This window comes from Ambystoma mexicanum, chromosome 8 (assembly GCF_040938575.1).
Source record: "Ambystoma mexicanum isolate Mex_15411 chromosome 8, UKY_AmexF1_1, whole genome shotgun sequence".
Classification (NCBI taxonomy): Eukaryota; Metazoa; Chordata; class Amphibia; order Caudata; family Ambystomatidae; genus Ambystoma; species Ambystoma mexicanum.
The window spans coordinates 500975570-500990569 of NC_090929.1; the positions used below are offsets into that span (position 1 = coordinate 500975570).

The window sequence follows — 15000 nt, forward strand, 5'->3', positions numbered from 1 at the left end:
ACCTGGTACCCTCCCTGCTTGTTGATATAGAACACAGACACTGCATTGTCCGTGCGGACATGGACCACCTTGTTGACAATGCCTGGTTTGAATGCTTTCAGCGCCAGGAATATATCGGCAAGAGCTCCAGATAATTTATATGAAGCGGTCTGTCCTGTGGCGACCCAAGATCTGAAACCTGAAGGTGATCCAACGTCGTCCCCCCCCAGCCCAGAAGGGAGGAGTGTCGTGATAATCAGCAGTGTGCATGGGTCCTGAAAGGGAGCGCCCACTGACAAATTGCTGAGAGACAACCACCACAGGAGGCCTGTCCTCATAAAAGGGGGAACCAATAACATTTTGTAATCTGTATCCACCGCTTGAAGCCAAGCGCTCCGAAGAGCCATCTGCGTCCGCCGCATCTTGAGGTGAGCAAGAAGAGCCAGTACACACAAAGCCATGAGGCCCAGAAGCCTCGAACCACCATGCCGACATTCTCTCACTGCAAAAACACCCGACACGTGGCCAACAGATAAACCATTCTGTCCCCATTCAGGTATACTCTACAATTGATCGTGTTCCAGCGAAAAACCAGGAAAATCAAGTTCTGAGAAACCACCATGGAGGATTTCCGCCAGTTCACCGACAGCCTAAAGTGGAACAGGAGCTGGAGGAGACACTGGAGATTGCTCAAGGCTTTCACTGGACAAGGACTGCGCAGCAGCCAATCGTCCAAATACGGATACACATGGATACCCTGTAGTTGAAAAGCTGCGATGACCGACATCTTCGTAAAGACACGCAGTGCAGAGCTGAGACCAAAGGGGAGCACCCGAAACTGGAAATGCTCCTCCCCCATGGATAACCGTAGGCATTTCCGATGCGGGCTCCAAACGAGGATATGCATCCTGAAGGTCCACCACGCTGAGCCAATCGCCCTTCTGTAAAGAGGACTTTATCTGATGGGGCGTGATCTTGAATTTCTCTTGGAGGTTGAACTGGGAAAGGTCTAGGATGGTGCGCAGGCCAGCATGGTTGGTTTGGGCACTGAACAGACGGGAGTAGAAGCCCTCCCCCCTTGCTCCCCTAGGGCAACGGGTTCCACCGCCTTGAGATCCAGAAGCTTCTGGACTTCGGCTCTGAGGGAGGGCATCCCGACTGCTGGAAGGGAGGATTGATGGGTGGGGTAGGGGAAAGGGGCAGGCCTGAGCCTGCCCGAGCGATGGACAAGACCCAGCGGTCCTCGGTGATGGTCTGCCACGCCTCCCAGTGAGACGCAATGCGCCCTCCCACAGGGTCTCGTGCGAGCGCCGAAAACCCTCATTTAGCAGGCTTCTCGGAGGTGAGACCCCCAGATCCTGAGGAGGTGGAAGAGGACCGAGAGAAAAACCAGACTTGCTGCTGACGTGGGAGGGAGTATCCCACTGGAAGATAGACTGTCTTTCGATCTAGAAACCCCTGAAAACCAGAGGAAGACCGAGGCTGCGAGGGCATGCTGTGAGCCCTAAGAGGTGGTTTTACCAGAACTGACAAAGACTTGGCCGCCTGAGTGCTGTCCTTCGTTTTACTCAGCTCTACATCCGTTGACGAATGAAAAAAGTTCTTTGCCTTCAAAGGGCAGGTACAGAACTTTATCCTGGACCTCCTTGGAAAACTTTGTGGCATGAAGCCAAGGTGACGAGGTGTCCACACCAAGCATGAGGCCCCAAGCCGAGGTGTCGACATGATGCGCTGCAGCCTCAAGCACATCCTGCCCCAGGACTCTGGCATCCGACAAGCCAGCCTCAAAGTCGTCCAGCTTGTCCGCAGGAATGAACTCTTCAAATTCTGACAGACCCTTTCAAATATTCATAGTCGCCCCCGCTAAAATGAGCTCTGCATTCGCCTGACACAACTGCAGGGCCGAATTAGCAAAAATCTTCCTCCCCAAAGAGTAAAGCAACTTGTCCTCTTTGGCCAGAACCTGAGCCGCCGTAGTGGACGACGCTGAAGCTGGTCTGGATTGAAGAGTGGCAGCCGCCACCACCATGGAGGAAGGGAGCAGGCAAGACGCTAATGCTACCTCCTCCGAAATATGAAGCCTATAACGAGCGTCAATCTTTTTGTTAAGGTGCAGTCCCGAGTGACTTCCCAGATCTTCTGGACCTCGGCCAAAACGTCCTTTTGGAAGAACAAGCCGGTACGCTCCTGAAGAGACAGGGTGAACGCCCCAGAAAGCACCCCTTCTTGCCGAGGGGGTGCCTCAGGTACTGGAACATCCAGGAGAACCATCATGTCCAGTACCCGGTCATGAAACGCCCTAACAGCAGGGCTGGTCATCGCCAACCTGATCCCCTTGCATGTCATCCAACGCGTCCGGATCAACCTGCGCCACGTCTGGCTCCCCCGAAGACTTGTCTATTGGAGACAAGGGCAGCAGAGGCGGAAGGGCTGGAGGTGGTCCAACTGGAAAAGGTGTGACAGCTGCCGGAACAACCGGTGCTGCAGCTGGAACCCTCGGCACAGAATTCGGCACTGAGGACAGATCTCCTTAAAAGGACCACAAACATTCCTTCATGGGGTCAGAGTGCATGAGCTTTTGACATTTTCCAAAGAAGGCATCCTCTGCTGAAGGTTTAGACACTGTGGCAGGCAGAGGCCTCATGAGAGGAGTGGCTCCAGGGCCGCAAGGGAGAGGGCTGCCAAGAGGGGCCCTCACCAGCCGGGTTGACGTAGATCAATGGGGCAGACGCTGCAGGGAGTATTCCAGTCAAATTGGACAAAATGGTGCACAAGGAAAACGCTGTTCACCCGAAAAAATGCTCCCAGTGCCCAACGCGGATGGCGTAGTTGCAAGGGAAGAGTTCAAAATGGCCATCTTACTTCGTGCAGGAACGGGCACCATTTTATCAACGCCTGAGGAGAACTGTCACGTGTGAGTGAGGCAGGGGTCTCCACAGACGGTCAGGGGTCTTGACTTAAACCTTGACACAAGGAACCCCGGCAGAGCCGGTACTATGTGGCCTAGGATGTTTCTGAGACATACTATTAGCCAAATTAGCCTCTAGAAGAGGAACCTCGGCAGAGCCGGAAGAAGAGAAATTACGGTCAGCAACCACACATTGTGCCCCCTCGACAGAACCAGTATCACCACTAGAGCGGGAACCATGAGGAACCCACCTCACCGACAAGACCTTAACCGGCCTCTCAGTTCTGTCGGTCACCTTAGCCTCCGATAGAGCCTCCAAAGTCCGGTAACGGCTCCCTCACGAGGGGCCTTGAACCTCGGTTCGGTACAGAAAACCTCAATCGTGGCCTCGGGGCATGCCCCGGTGTCTGTATGGGAAGCTCCAGACAAGGAAACCTCAAAGCAAGCTCCGATACCCACTACCACAGTAGAACTGGGCCACTGAATAGCCCCTACAGGAGGAGCCTCGGATTGCAATCCGGTGTGAGGAGGCCCCTTACGGAGGCCCTCAGAGAAAACTCCAGTACTTTTCTTAGGCCTGGAAAGCACCTCAGGGGAAACCCCGGTAAAAGCTTTTGAAGCCCCTCCTGGACCAGGAAGACCGTGGGAAGGAGTCGTCCCCGTCGGGATGCCCTAATAACTAAAGAACTTACTGGGCGTCTCTTCTTGTCGATGACTCTGAAAATGCAGAGGAGGAATGCGCTGAAGCACCACCTCCCACCGCTCCAGACGACGAAGTTCCCGGACCGAAAGGGAATCGCAGTAGAAGCACAAGTCCCATCGGTGATTCGGACCCAGACACTATAAACAAAGAGGCTGGGGATCCGCCCTAGCGAAGCGTCGTTCGCAGGAAGAACAAAAAGGAAAATCTAACCGAAACAGCATAGGTGGACTAGATGCTACCACTAAGCCAGAGCAGGAGAGGATAAGACTTGAAGGAAAAAAATCTTGCGAAGATGCAAGTGCGTCCAGTCCCGAACGTGCGGAGAAAAGGATTGATGGGCGATGCGCTGGGCGGAGCTAAGGAGGGCGGGGTTACGTCCACGTGCGGTACCCCACAGAAAAAAAGAGAGGAAGGACACATTTTTGAAAAATGTTATACTTTTTACAAAGTTCTCCGGTCCCGTCCCACAAGACGGAGGAATGTCCCATAAGTATGTAGGAAAGGGGACAGGACGTAGGAGTAAGGGGCACTTCACACTTGGAAAGAGATGAAACGTGCAGGGGGGGGCAACAGAGGCGTTGCTAGGGGAGTGGAGAGGGGGCTATAGCCCCGGGTCTTCTGCTTGTACATAGAAGCTTGGGGGCTACAACCAAAAGGCTAGCTAGCTCAGAGTCTTGACAATCCAGACAGTGTAGTCCAGGATCTTTTTCAGACCTAGCAACACCCGTGGAGGGCAAGAAGTTAGAAGCAAAGTGCAGCCTGAACAGTCCAGCAGCGAGGGACACTGCAAATCTGAGAGGACGCATGTGCAGGAGGAGAAAAATCACTTAATACGGAAAACTATTCTGCTGGTATATATGTGTAGGTATATGTTAGAGATAGCTGCCTTTTGAAGTATGTAACAATTGACAGAAGTTATTGTTCAGGGGTTTATTCCTACGTCTATGTCCCTTTGAAATAGCTAGTTTGCCCTGTGTTGCTATTCTACATATGTAGTTATCACCTCAGCCCTAGAGGTCGCTGATGTGACGGCTACAATTGGGGTGTAGAAAGCCTAGCCCTTTCCTCTCTCACTACTTTCCTATGCTAAAAAAGTTAGGTGCACATCCATCGGTGGTCGGATTTCTACTTTAATGTTCCCTCCTCCAATGTGTGTGTCTTATCAGTAAAAATAATTCTTGTTCTGCCAGTTGGTCGCTAGATAGCTAAAAATGTATATAAGTGTCCTGCGGAGTGAACAGCCACTCCCTTCTCAGTTTCACGTGATATGCAGAGGAACACCCTATCCTAAGTCGGCAATGCATGAAAAAGGTACAGGTTGTAGTAGCCAACCATCAAGCTTCTTTTTTCATATATAGAACCAGGCGTTCATAAAAACCAATAACTTTCAAATATCATTTTTGATCTCTACAGTGGGTACACCAGTCTTTAGTTGGTCTCTTCCTGTGAAGACAATTGGTAGGGCAAGGGGGGAGGGACACAGGGCATTATCCAAGGTTAGACTTCCCGGTGCATCTTTACAAGCATCTTTCATGGCACAACATTTAAAGCAACTCCAGTGCAATTTTCAAACAAGGCAGACCGAGGTCTTACCAAATACCCTAAAGTGTACTGTGCGTCCTTTAGAGCAGAATACATTATTTGCCTCTGACAATTATCTCAGCTGCTCATCTGCTGGTCCTCTTTGGCACACCTAGGGCTCCGGAAGTTAGGTGTATATGGCGTTGGCTGCGCCCCATGACCTCTGCTCAATCCAGTAACCCTCAAACTCAGGTGCTGACAAAACAGCATGTTAAGAGGTCTAGGAGCTATCCACCTCTATGAGTAGGCTGGGAATGATGAAGAATCTCTTGGGAGGACCGAGCCATGCAAAAGAACATTACCATAGGCAAGTAATGTGTTCTACTAATGTATTCTAGCGCACAAATACCTGATCTTACAAATGCTTGTAAAGCTGCACCTTAGGGGGTGTGGCCGGGAACCGACCGTACGGCATGGCTCCTCAAGTGCTCTTGGACAGCCCCGTCTAAGAATTTCCCGCGGACTGAAGCTGCCGTCGAGCCGCTCTTTGGCTCGGCCGTACCATGAATGCCTACTGCTTCTGATGAGCAGGGTTAGACGCGGCACAGAGCAGCCCTAAAGCCAGGAGAGCCTCACGCTCTCCCAACAGACCAGCATGAAGATGGCCAAAATGGCGGGCGGGCGCCTGTAGTGATCGCAGCCGCAGTGGGGGAGGGGCAAACCTCCATTAACGCCAGCCAGCAACACCAGCCATCCATGGGACGTGAGGGGGGCCTCGGATCCAACCCCCACTGAGTGGCGTCGGCGTTTGAACCCTGTGCGGGGCCCTGGAGGGGAGCCCTGTAAGCCGCAGCAGCCAGAGATCTCATGCCAGCACATCCGGTGGACCAGCGGGCGGAAACCCTCTAGCGCCATTCCGATCTGCTGAGGGAGAATCTGCGAGTTGGCAGCCACTCCGTATAACCAAGGCCGATCACAAGCGCAGCACCCCTTGCCCGGAGGCTTCGCTGCGGCACACCGGAGGACTGGGGCTCCACACCTGCCCCCACCCAGCTGGTCCCGGAGAAGGAGCCAGAGCGCACGACTCAGCCCGTCCCAAGGGTCCCTAAGCAGTTAAGTGGAAGCCGGGACCCGCCAGGAGAGCTCCCGACACCCGCGGTGTCCCCCGCCTGCAAAGCAGGGGGCGCCGGGTCCCGCTCCAGCTCCCCCCACCTTTATCCAGCCATGCGCGGTGGTAGCGCCCCAGCGCATGCCATACACCGCACTGGGGGACACCGACTCCAGGGGCCGAGCCCAGGATCCAGCAGGAATCCCCCCTAACATCCGTGGCGGCCCACCTGGGAGACGCGGGGCCCTGCTTTGGCACCACCCTCTATCACCCAGCCGGACTCGACTGCACCAGCAGAGAGCACTCCACACACCGCGCCAGGGGAGTCGGCATATAAAGTTGGTGCCCAGAGCCCAAGAGAGCTCCCATCATCCACATTGTCCCCCCTTGCAGCCCAGGAGACGGCTACTTCCGATCAGGCAGACGGCCCCTGTTAAAGACTGGTCCACATCAGGGAGAACAGCAGCACGCACCAACATCTGCAAGCGCACCGGGCAACCGCTGCAGCCCCTCAGATCCACAGGCAACAACTACGCACCTTGCCCCACCTTGGAAATCCCTTTGGCAGGGGCCCGCATAGCCACACACCCCTGGGCGGGCCAACAGTCCAGCCCGCAAGTAAAACAAAGATCCATTTACATTTAAAGCGGCCCACATTTGAAACCTATGCGCCGCTCTGCAGCACTGGTCCAGATCCACCGAGAGCGTGGCCGGAAGTCGTCCCAGCCCCGAAACCCAAGTATCAAGAGCGCCATCCCGGGGGTGCCATCCCCGGTGGAGCCACCTGGCGCAGCCTCTGTCTAGCCACAGAGATTAGCATCCCAGGATCTGTCTAGCAGCGCGGCGGAGAACAGCAGGACACTGGGAGTCTCCCCAAAACGCAATATACACATCCCCAGCGCACGCAGCAGTCCACACATCAGACCAGACAGCACAGCAAAACAGAGGGGCACGCCAACCTCCCCCCAGCGCAGGGCATATCCAGCGGAGCTCGGCCCCCTGCCCCGTGGGAGCCCTCCGAAGCTACAGGCAGGTGGAGTAGTAGAAGCAGTTCCTTCCACATTCCCCATCCGGCAGAACCATGTCAAAGAGCGGCAAAGCAGCGAAACAAGCAGACATCACGACAATGACGACTAGCACATGCCAGAATAGAGCAGGCAAGTCCGACCCCGCCACAAGCATTGTACCTGGGGATGCCCTCGGACTGGAACAATCGCAGGCTGACCACTTCGCCACTAAAACAGACCCAAAAGATCTTCTGCTGGCCCTTACCAAAGAGATCCAAAAGGGCATAGAGGAAGTCACAAAAAAGATCACCTCTCTGGACAGAAGAGTGGAGGAAGTGGAAAAACGCACCGAGGAAGTGGAGAACGGCCTGTGTGACAACACGTTCGAGCTAAAGTGTGGCTTAAACAGAATTGCGACCTTGGAAGCCAGATGCGACGCACTCAAAATCAAACAGGACAGCGAAAATCAATCCCGTCGCAACATCCGCATCCACGGAATCCCTACCACAATTACTAACGCAGAACTTGAGGGCTTCACCAAAGACCTGTTCAGGTTCATAACACTACCGGACAGTGCCCCGCTAGAAATCGACAGAGTCCACCGCACGGCACCAAGACAAGCATCTTCCCCTCCGGACGTTCTCGCCCGAATCCACTTTTTCAGGGTCAAGGAGGAGATCATGAGCGAGGCCAGGTCCTCGAAGCAAATCATCTTCAGATGTGCCAACATTGCGCTATATCAAGACTTTCCAAGCATAACCCTCCAGAAACGGAAAGCCCTCCGCATTCTAACGGAACGGCTGCAAGAAAGAAAAATACAATACTGCTGGGGTCACCCAACATCCTTATGCTTCGAATGGGAAGGAACACGCAGGCAGATCCGCAACTCCAAGGAGGCAGAACGATTTCTGGGAAAAAGAACCGCTGACGAGGACTCTGAACCCACCACACGCTCCCAATCTCAACCCGGCTCGCCAAAATTCCAATCGCTGGTCACGTGCTGGCGGGCGCTGCAGGCCTCGGGGGCCCCGGAAACAGCATAATCCGGACTGACCACCGGATCCTAGTATCTTGCCTGAAGCCAACACGCCAGGTTAGTGCCAAATCCCCTCGGAGAACCCTAGAGACATGCAAGTACTAGCAGCACTCCAGATTCCCTCCTCTCATCCGGGAGGGGGGGCAGGACGTAGCACCCAGGGGGATACCCATATGCAGGCAACTAAGCACATAGTCTCATGCCCACATCGTCCACACTGCCCCCGAGCCCGCAACACAACGACCCTGCAGTTACTCTTTACCCATGCGGGGCGCAACTTCCGATGATGGGGTTGACCAGCAACCCCAGGGATGAGCTTTATGGTCTCATTCCTACAGTTTGGGGCGGGGGGTAGTTAAGGGCCCAGGGAACTGTTCAACTCCCCAGGAGTCAACAGTTACAGTTCTATCCGTGGACATCATAATCAATATTCCCATGCTTCAGCAACATTGAAATCCACACGTATGGTATCCGACTATGCACCCGTATCGGCGGACCTCTCAATCTTGTGGGCCCCGACCCACCCCCCAGATTCTGGCAGCTCAATGATACCCTGCTACTAGACAAGGTGATTAGGGGAGAGGCCCAAGACTCCTTGATCAACTACTTCAAGAAAAATCAGAACCTCGAAATCACAATCGGGCTATTATGGGAGGCTATGAAGCCGGTAATAAGAGGGGTGTTCATCAGCGCAGCTGCCGAGCAGGCCAGAGTATCCAAGATCCACACACAAGCCTTGGATTCCAAGTCTCCGCCCTAGAAAAAGAACTAAAGACCCAATACTCTAGAAAGGCAGACAGGGAGCTAAAAAAACGCTAGAAGGGCGCTAGAGATGCACTGGGTCGACCGCACCGCGAAAGCCTTGGCTTACACAAAACAATTACCATAAAAGCAATAAGGCAAACCGGCTACTAGCATATAAATTGCGAAAGACACAGCAGAAACATCTTAAGACTCAAAGGGCCGGATGGGAAAATTAAGTCCACCACCCCAGACACAATCGAAACCCTGGTAAACCACCACAAAGCGTTCATGCAAGGGCCACCCTCATCCCAAGAGGATAGAGCCCAGGAGCAGCGCTACGTAGCATCATTCCACTCCCCGGCCGTCACATCCCCTCCTAGAAGCCCCGATCTCCGCAGAAGAAATCCTAGACGCCATAAAATCGCTAAAGAACACCGCCCCAGGCCAAGATGGGCTGACGCCCAAGTTCTATAAATCATTATCACGCATCCTAATTCCGCAACTAGCACTGCTATTCAACTCTTTCCTATCCACAAAAAAGTTAAACTCCATGGCCGAATCAACCACCATCCTACTCCAAAAACCGGGGAAGGACCCCGAACAAGCGGCTTCATATAGGCCGATAGCATTGATGAATACCGAGGGGAAAATCTACTCCAAGGTGCTAGCAGTTAGGCTAGGCAGGATTCTCCCCGAGTTAATACACAAAGATCAAACAGGCTTTACCCTGGGCAGGGGCACACGACAATGTTAGGCGCAAACTAGATATCATCGAGTCCGCGAACAGAATGAAGACCCCTCTACTGGTAATTTCCCTCGACGCACATAAAGCGTTTCATCTAGTGAACTGGGACTACATTCGAAGCACCCTAGCCCGCATGGGCCTGGAACACAATTTCATAACTTGGACAATGGCAAATTACGCTCACAACACACGTCAACACAACTCCGAGTCAACGGGAGGAAATCAGCGCCCATCCCTATATCCAGAGGGACCCGTCAGGGGTGCCAGCTGTCGCCCCTGGTGTTCGCTCTGTCAATGGAGCCATTCGCCACGAGGATTCGCCTTAACCCAAACATCAAGGGGTCACCGTGGGTGGGATTGAACACAAAGTGGCACTCTACGTAGATTATGTCCCCCGGACCATCACTGATCCGGAGAGGTCATTGCAGCCCTCTGCTTGAAGAACTAGAGTCATTTGGCGTAAGCTCTGGGTTCAGAGTGAATCATAAGAAGATTTCATGGCTGGGTCGAGCGGCGGTGGTGAAAACAAATTTACTCCCTAGAGTGCTGTACCATTGCCATGCACTCCCAACCCACATCCCAGAATCGGACCTCACCTCTCTGCAGCGAGAAATCATGAAATTCATCTGGGGGTAGGCGGAGGGGAGAGAAGACCCCGCATTGCCAGGAAAATTATTACCCGTAGCCGTCAGCTGGGTGGTCTGGGCGTCCCGGATATCTCCAGATACCGGCGAGTGGCCCAACTCGCACACGCCTTTACTTGGACACGCATCGTAGACGGCCCATGCTGGCTAGAACTGGAAGAAGCATGGTGCAAGTCACCCCTGCCCGACCTACCACACATCCAGCCTCGAAAATCCTCCCCCACACTGAACCCGCTACCAGCAACAAGTAACACGGTGGTCCGCTGGAGAGCCACGAACAGGAAGTGGGGAATCAAAAGCTCATTGGGCCCACTGACTCCAATCTGGGGCAACACTGGTTTCTCCCCTGGCCTTTGCAACCGCAGCTTCGCTAAGTGGACAGAGGGCGGCCTTCATAGAATCTCAGACTTTCTAAAAGAGGGTCAACCGCTTTCATTTGAGGACTGCAAGGTGAGGTTTAATATCACTGAGGAGGAACGATTCCGCTACGCACAGATCCGTCACTGGATCTCTCAACGCACTGTTAAAGAGCGCAGCTCCAGGGACCCAACACCTCTTGAACACACTGACATCTTCCCCTCCAAGGAGCAAGATCTCTGCCCTCTACAAACTCTTGGAAAAATCTAGCCCAGAGTCGAAAAAAAGATACATGTTGAATTGGGAGAGGGACTTGGGGCGCTCCCTGGAGCCAGAGACTTGGAACAAAATATGGGCAAGACTTCACAGAAGCACTCAATGTGTTACTAACAGGGAAGGGGGATATAAAATGTGCTTCAGGTACTATATCGCACCAGCCCAACTGTACAAGGCAGGCGTAAGCCCATCACCGAACTGCTGGAGGGGCTGTCCGCAGGATGGAACGCTATTCCATCTCCTATGGGATTGCCCCAAAGCGGGGCACTACTGGAAAGGGGTACCAACGCATGTCCAAGCAATCACAGGTCTCAATATCCCGTGGGACCCCGGAATCATTCTGCTGGGAGACCCGGGGGATGGTGGCCTGTCACTGTCAGGGAATGCAGCCCGCTTGTGCACACACTAACAGCGGCCAAGATAGCCCTCGCCCGTCTCTGGAAGCACCCCGAGGGCCCCTCTATCCCACTATGGTGGGCCAAGTACTGGGACATCGTCATAGTGGAAAGAATCACTGCACTCCGCCTGGGTAACCTCAATCCCTTCCGAAACACCTGGGCACCATTCATGGACTATGCAGAACGCTATCTGGCCCTCACGCAAAAGCCGCCCAGCGCCTGCTGGCTAGCCTGAATCGCACATCGAGGGACCCTCCCCCGCACAGAGCTCTCCTCCACCACCCCCGGTCTCTCGGCCAAGCAACACTGTGAATGAAATTTATGTTAATTTTATGACTTCATCACTATAATGAACTATGCCATTTTAAGCTTATGCCAATACCGATGTCTATTTAATTGTTATATCTTTGGTTAATAAATAAAATGTCGATGTTGAAAAAAAAAGCTGCACCTTGAATCAGGAATCTCTGGCGTACAGTCAAAGCAACCTCTCTGGCCAGACAAAGAAACCATTCATTTATACTTGCCAAAAGTGTGCAGGTGTCCAAGGAGCTGCCAGAAAAAGGTCCATAATTGAGGTGACAGAACACTTGAAGGAAGATGTAGACACTAAACAACTTGATTGAGACCTTCATGCATTACTTTCAAACCAGAAAGCCGTATTGTAGCACTCGGATACTAAGGAGTATACACTTGGAAAGAGTCCGCGTATTAGCTACCTGGCCACCTTTCCTGATGTCCCATGTCAGACAAGAGCTGAGAGCACTATTGGGGTCTGAAAGATTAAACCACTATCATTCGAAGATGATGCAGGTGGTTAATGGCACGAAGGCAGTTACTGAAATTTACAGAAACAGTTTCAAGTAGCACTTCACAAAATGTTTGAACAAAAAAGTGTTTAGAACATTTTTATAAAAACACATGAGCGTGCATTTATTATCTTGAGAAAAAAAACATCAATCTTCAATATTGTAATAAACCCAACATGTGTTTCGCACACTGCTCTTCATCAAGGACGAAAATGAAATTCACAAACCACCTGATAAATTTCGATCAATGAATGAATGCAAAAAATATACACAATGCAAGCAGATAGAAAATTAGAGCATGGGCATATTTGGAGAAACAGACAGGAATATAATGAATAAAACCAAACAGACCACTATAATTAGTGGGCAGTTTTACACGTTTCATTTACAAGCAATGTGCTACCTGTGACCATCATAGTCCAAATTGTGTTGCAAAGCAATTCTCCACAAAACAGAAATATGCCATGCTTGCCATGGCTTTTGCCAAACAAAAAAAGTTTTAAAAGCATTCAATGGTACTTCCAAGATCAGGTGCTTCCTATGAGTTGTGGGGGAAATGTTGCACGATGAAGAATTAACAAAATATTTGTGCTTGGGAATACTTTCATGTCCGTCATTTGGTAAAGGTTAGCCAACTAGTCGCAATGTGCAACATGCATGGTGCATTCCGATACAAATGGCTGGATTCTCTTAATTCTTCCCAGATTAGTTTGTCTTATTAAACGGAGAAATGGGCCTGAAATCACAAATAATGTGCAATGTCATCAGCCTAATCATTGAGTGTAATTGAGTTGAGTGCAAAGATTATATAGACTTGTGTAATGTGATAATACAGGATGTGGTTACTACCCAATTCTATCAAAGTGAGACACTGTTCATTTCTCAACTTTAATGCAAAATGCCCAATGGCATTTGATAGAGCCGAAAAAACATCCCTACACGAGGAAAAATTAAATGCGTTGCAGTTATGTGATGCTAATCCCTAGAAATAAAGAACTCAAGTTAAAATGAATCACCAGTGTAACGGTTGCGAACTTGAAAGAAAACAAATGCACTTTTGTTACTTTGTTAGGAGATACACCACATCAAATGTTTCACCGCGCATCCAGCAAGTGGTGCGATAGACCGGCGCCACGTTGGGTTTGTGTGGCTCATTTGAAAACATTGCTCCAAAAAGAAAAGGAATACTGAACCATGATTAAAGCCGTGAATCAGGCAAAACCATGACTTCCACACAGTATGCCAAGCTATGTTTTATCATGAATTGTGAAATTTAACCAATTCATGCCTGTATTAAAATGAAAATCTCTGTATAGTATCTTCACTGAAAGGCAGGACCTGAACGAGAAATGGAAGTGAGATCCCGGTGGCAAATTGAATTGAGAGGACATTGCAGTGCCATATTGTCTGAATGATAATTTAAATTACGATCTAAATTCTACTCCATATATGGATATTGATACATATGGCTAGAATAAGTCATTTCAGTTTCTATCTAAATTTGAACAGATGTGTACATAGTAATTCATGAAGCTGGTATATTTGAGTGGCGCAAAGGGGAAAAATAAACTCCATCCAGCATTATAAAATTTCCTGACTAAACAAACCAAATGCAACTTTTTACGCATTCCACCCTAAAAATTATGGAAATAATTAGATGAGGAAACTCATTGAAGTATTGTTGATTACCATAATATAAAGCATGCGGGCTTTGGAATAATAAGCAAGCACTCGAATGTTGCATGTGCGCCAAAAATATCAGAACATAGACAATCTTGACTGATTTGTTGTGCTGACAGCACCCACGACAGTGTGAATGGAACATTCCTGTCTGCCATTTTCCTAAATTTACAAACATCAACAAGAATAAGACGGTTTTAAAAAATCATGCTAGGATTGTTAGAGGTACTGAGACAACAGAATCCTATTAATGCACTTCAATACAATAACTTATTTCGAACCAACCAAGATGAAAATTAGGTACATAATGATTCCATCATTACACATTAATGAATTTATGAAACTCATCCCAAGACCTTCTCTGATAGCTTGCAATTATAAGTCTGGCCCTCTTTTGGCCTCAATTTCTCTATCACATCTTAATTCACTTCTTGACCCCAAAGAAACTAAACAGGTTAATGTCTTGGTTCTGATGTTCATGTAGCCAGTGGTTAGCCAATGGATAGTGTGCTGCTGGTTGATAGCATAGATGCTCCCGAATTCTGAATCTTAATTCACGTTTCGTGCTGCCAAAATAAATGTTTTGCAAACACAAACTATACAATACACCACATAGGTAGACTTACAAGAAACCCCTCTACATGGATCGATTTGTTGGCATAAATCTCATACTTAGTGATTTTGTTGTATGCAAAATAACAAATACTACATGTGCCACATTAGAAAAAGCCCAAATAAGCACCTGGCAAGCTGCCATCAGGCTTTGCTTTCCAAGTCAGCCTTCATTGAACAGCCTCCAATCACACACCATAGGTCAGGACACACAATTAACACTAGCCACTTGATAACGAGAGTGGACTCTTGGAAAGTAAATACATGGTTTGGTGCAAGTCAGTTTAGAAATGGGGTAGTGAGTAATCTTCGATGGCAGACTAGTATCATGCAACTTGAAATTTGTATGCAAATATTTCACTGCCCTCCCTTTGCCCCACCCCACCACATCTACCACTCCCCAAAAAGACCAGACTGAAATATTATAAAGACCTTGCAAACCAGGGCATTAAGCTTCTTGCGTCCCAAAGGCA

At 50.3% G+C, this 15000-nt stretch overlaps 1 protein-coding gene across 3 annotated transcripts in view; it reads right to left on the minus strand.

Annotated features, from left to right (window-relative positions):
* The window catches only part of GNB1 (G protein subunit beta 1), an 805062-nt gene that overhangs the window by 613585 nt on the left and 176477 nt on the right, over positions 1–15000 (minus strand). The window lies entirely within an intron of this gene.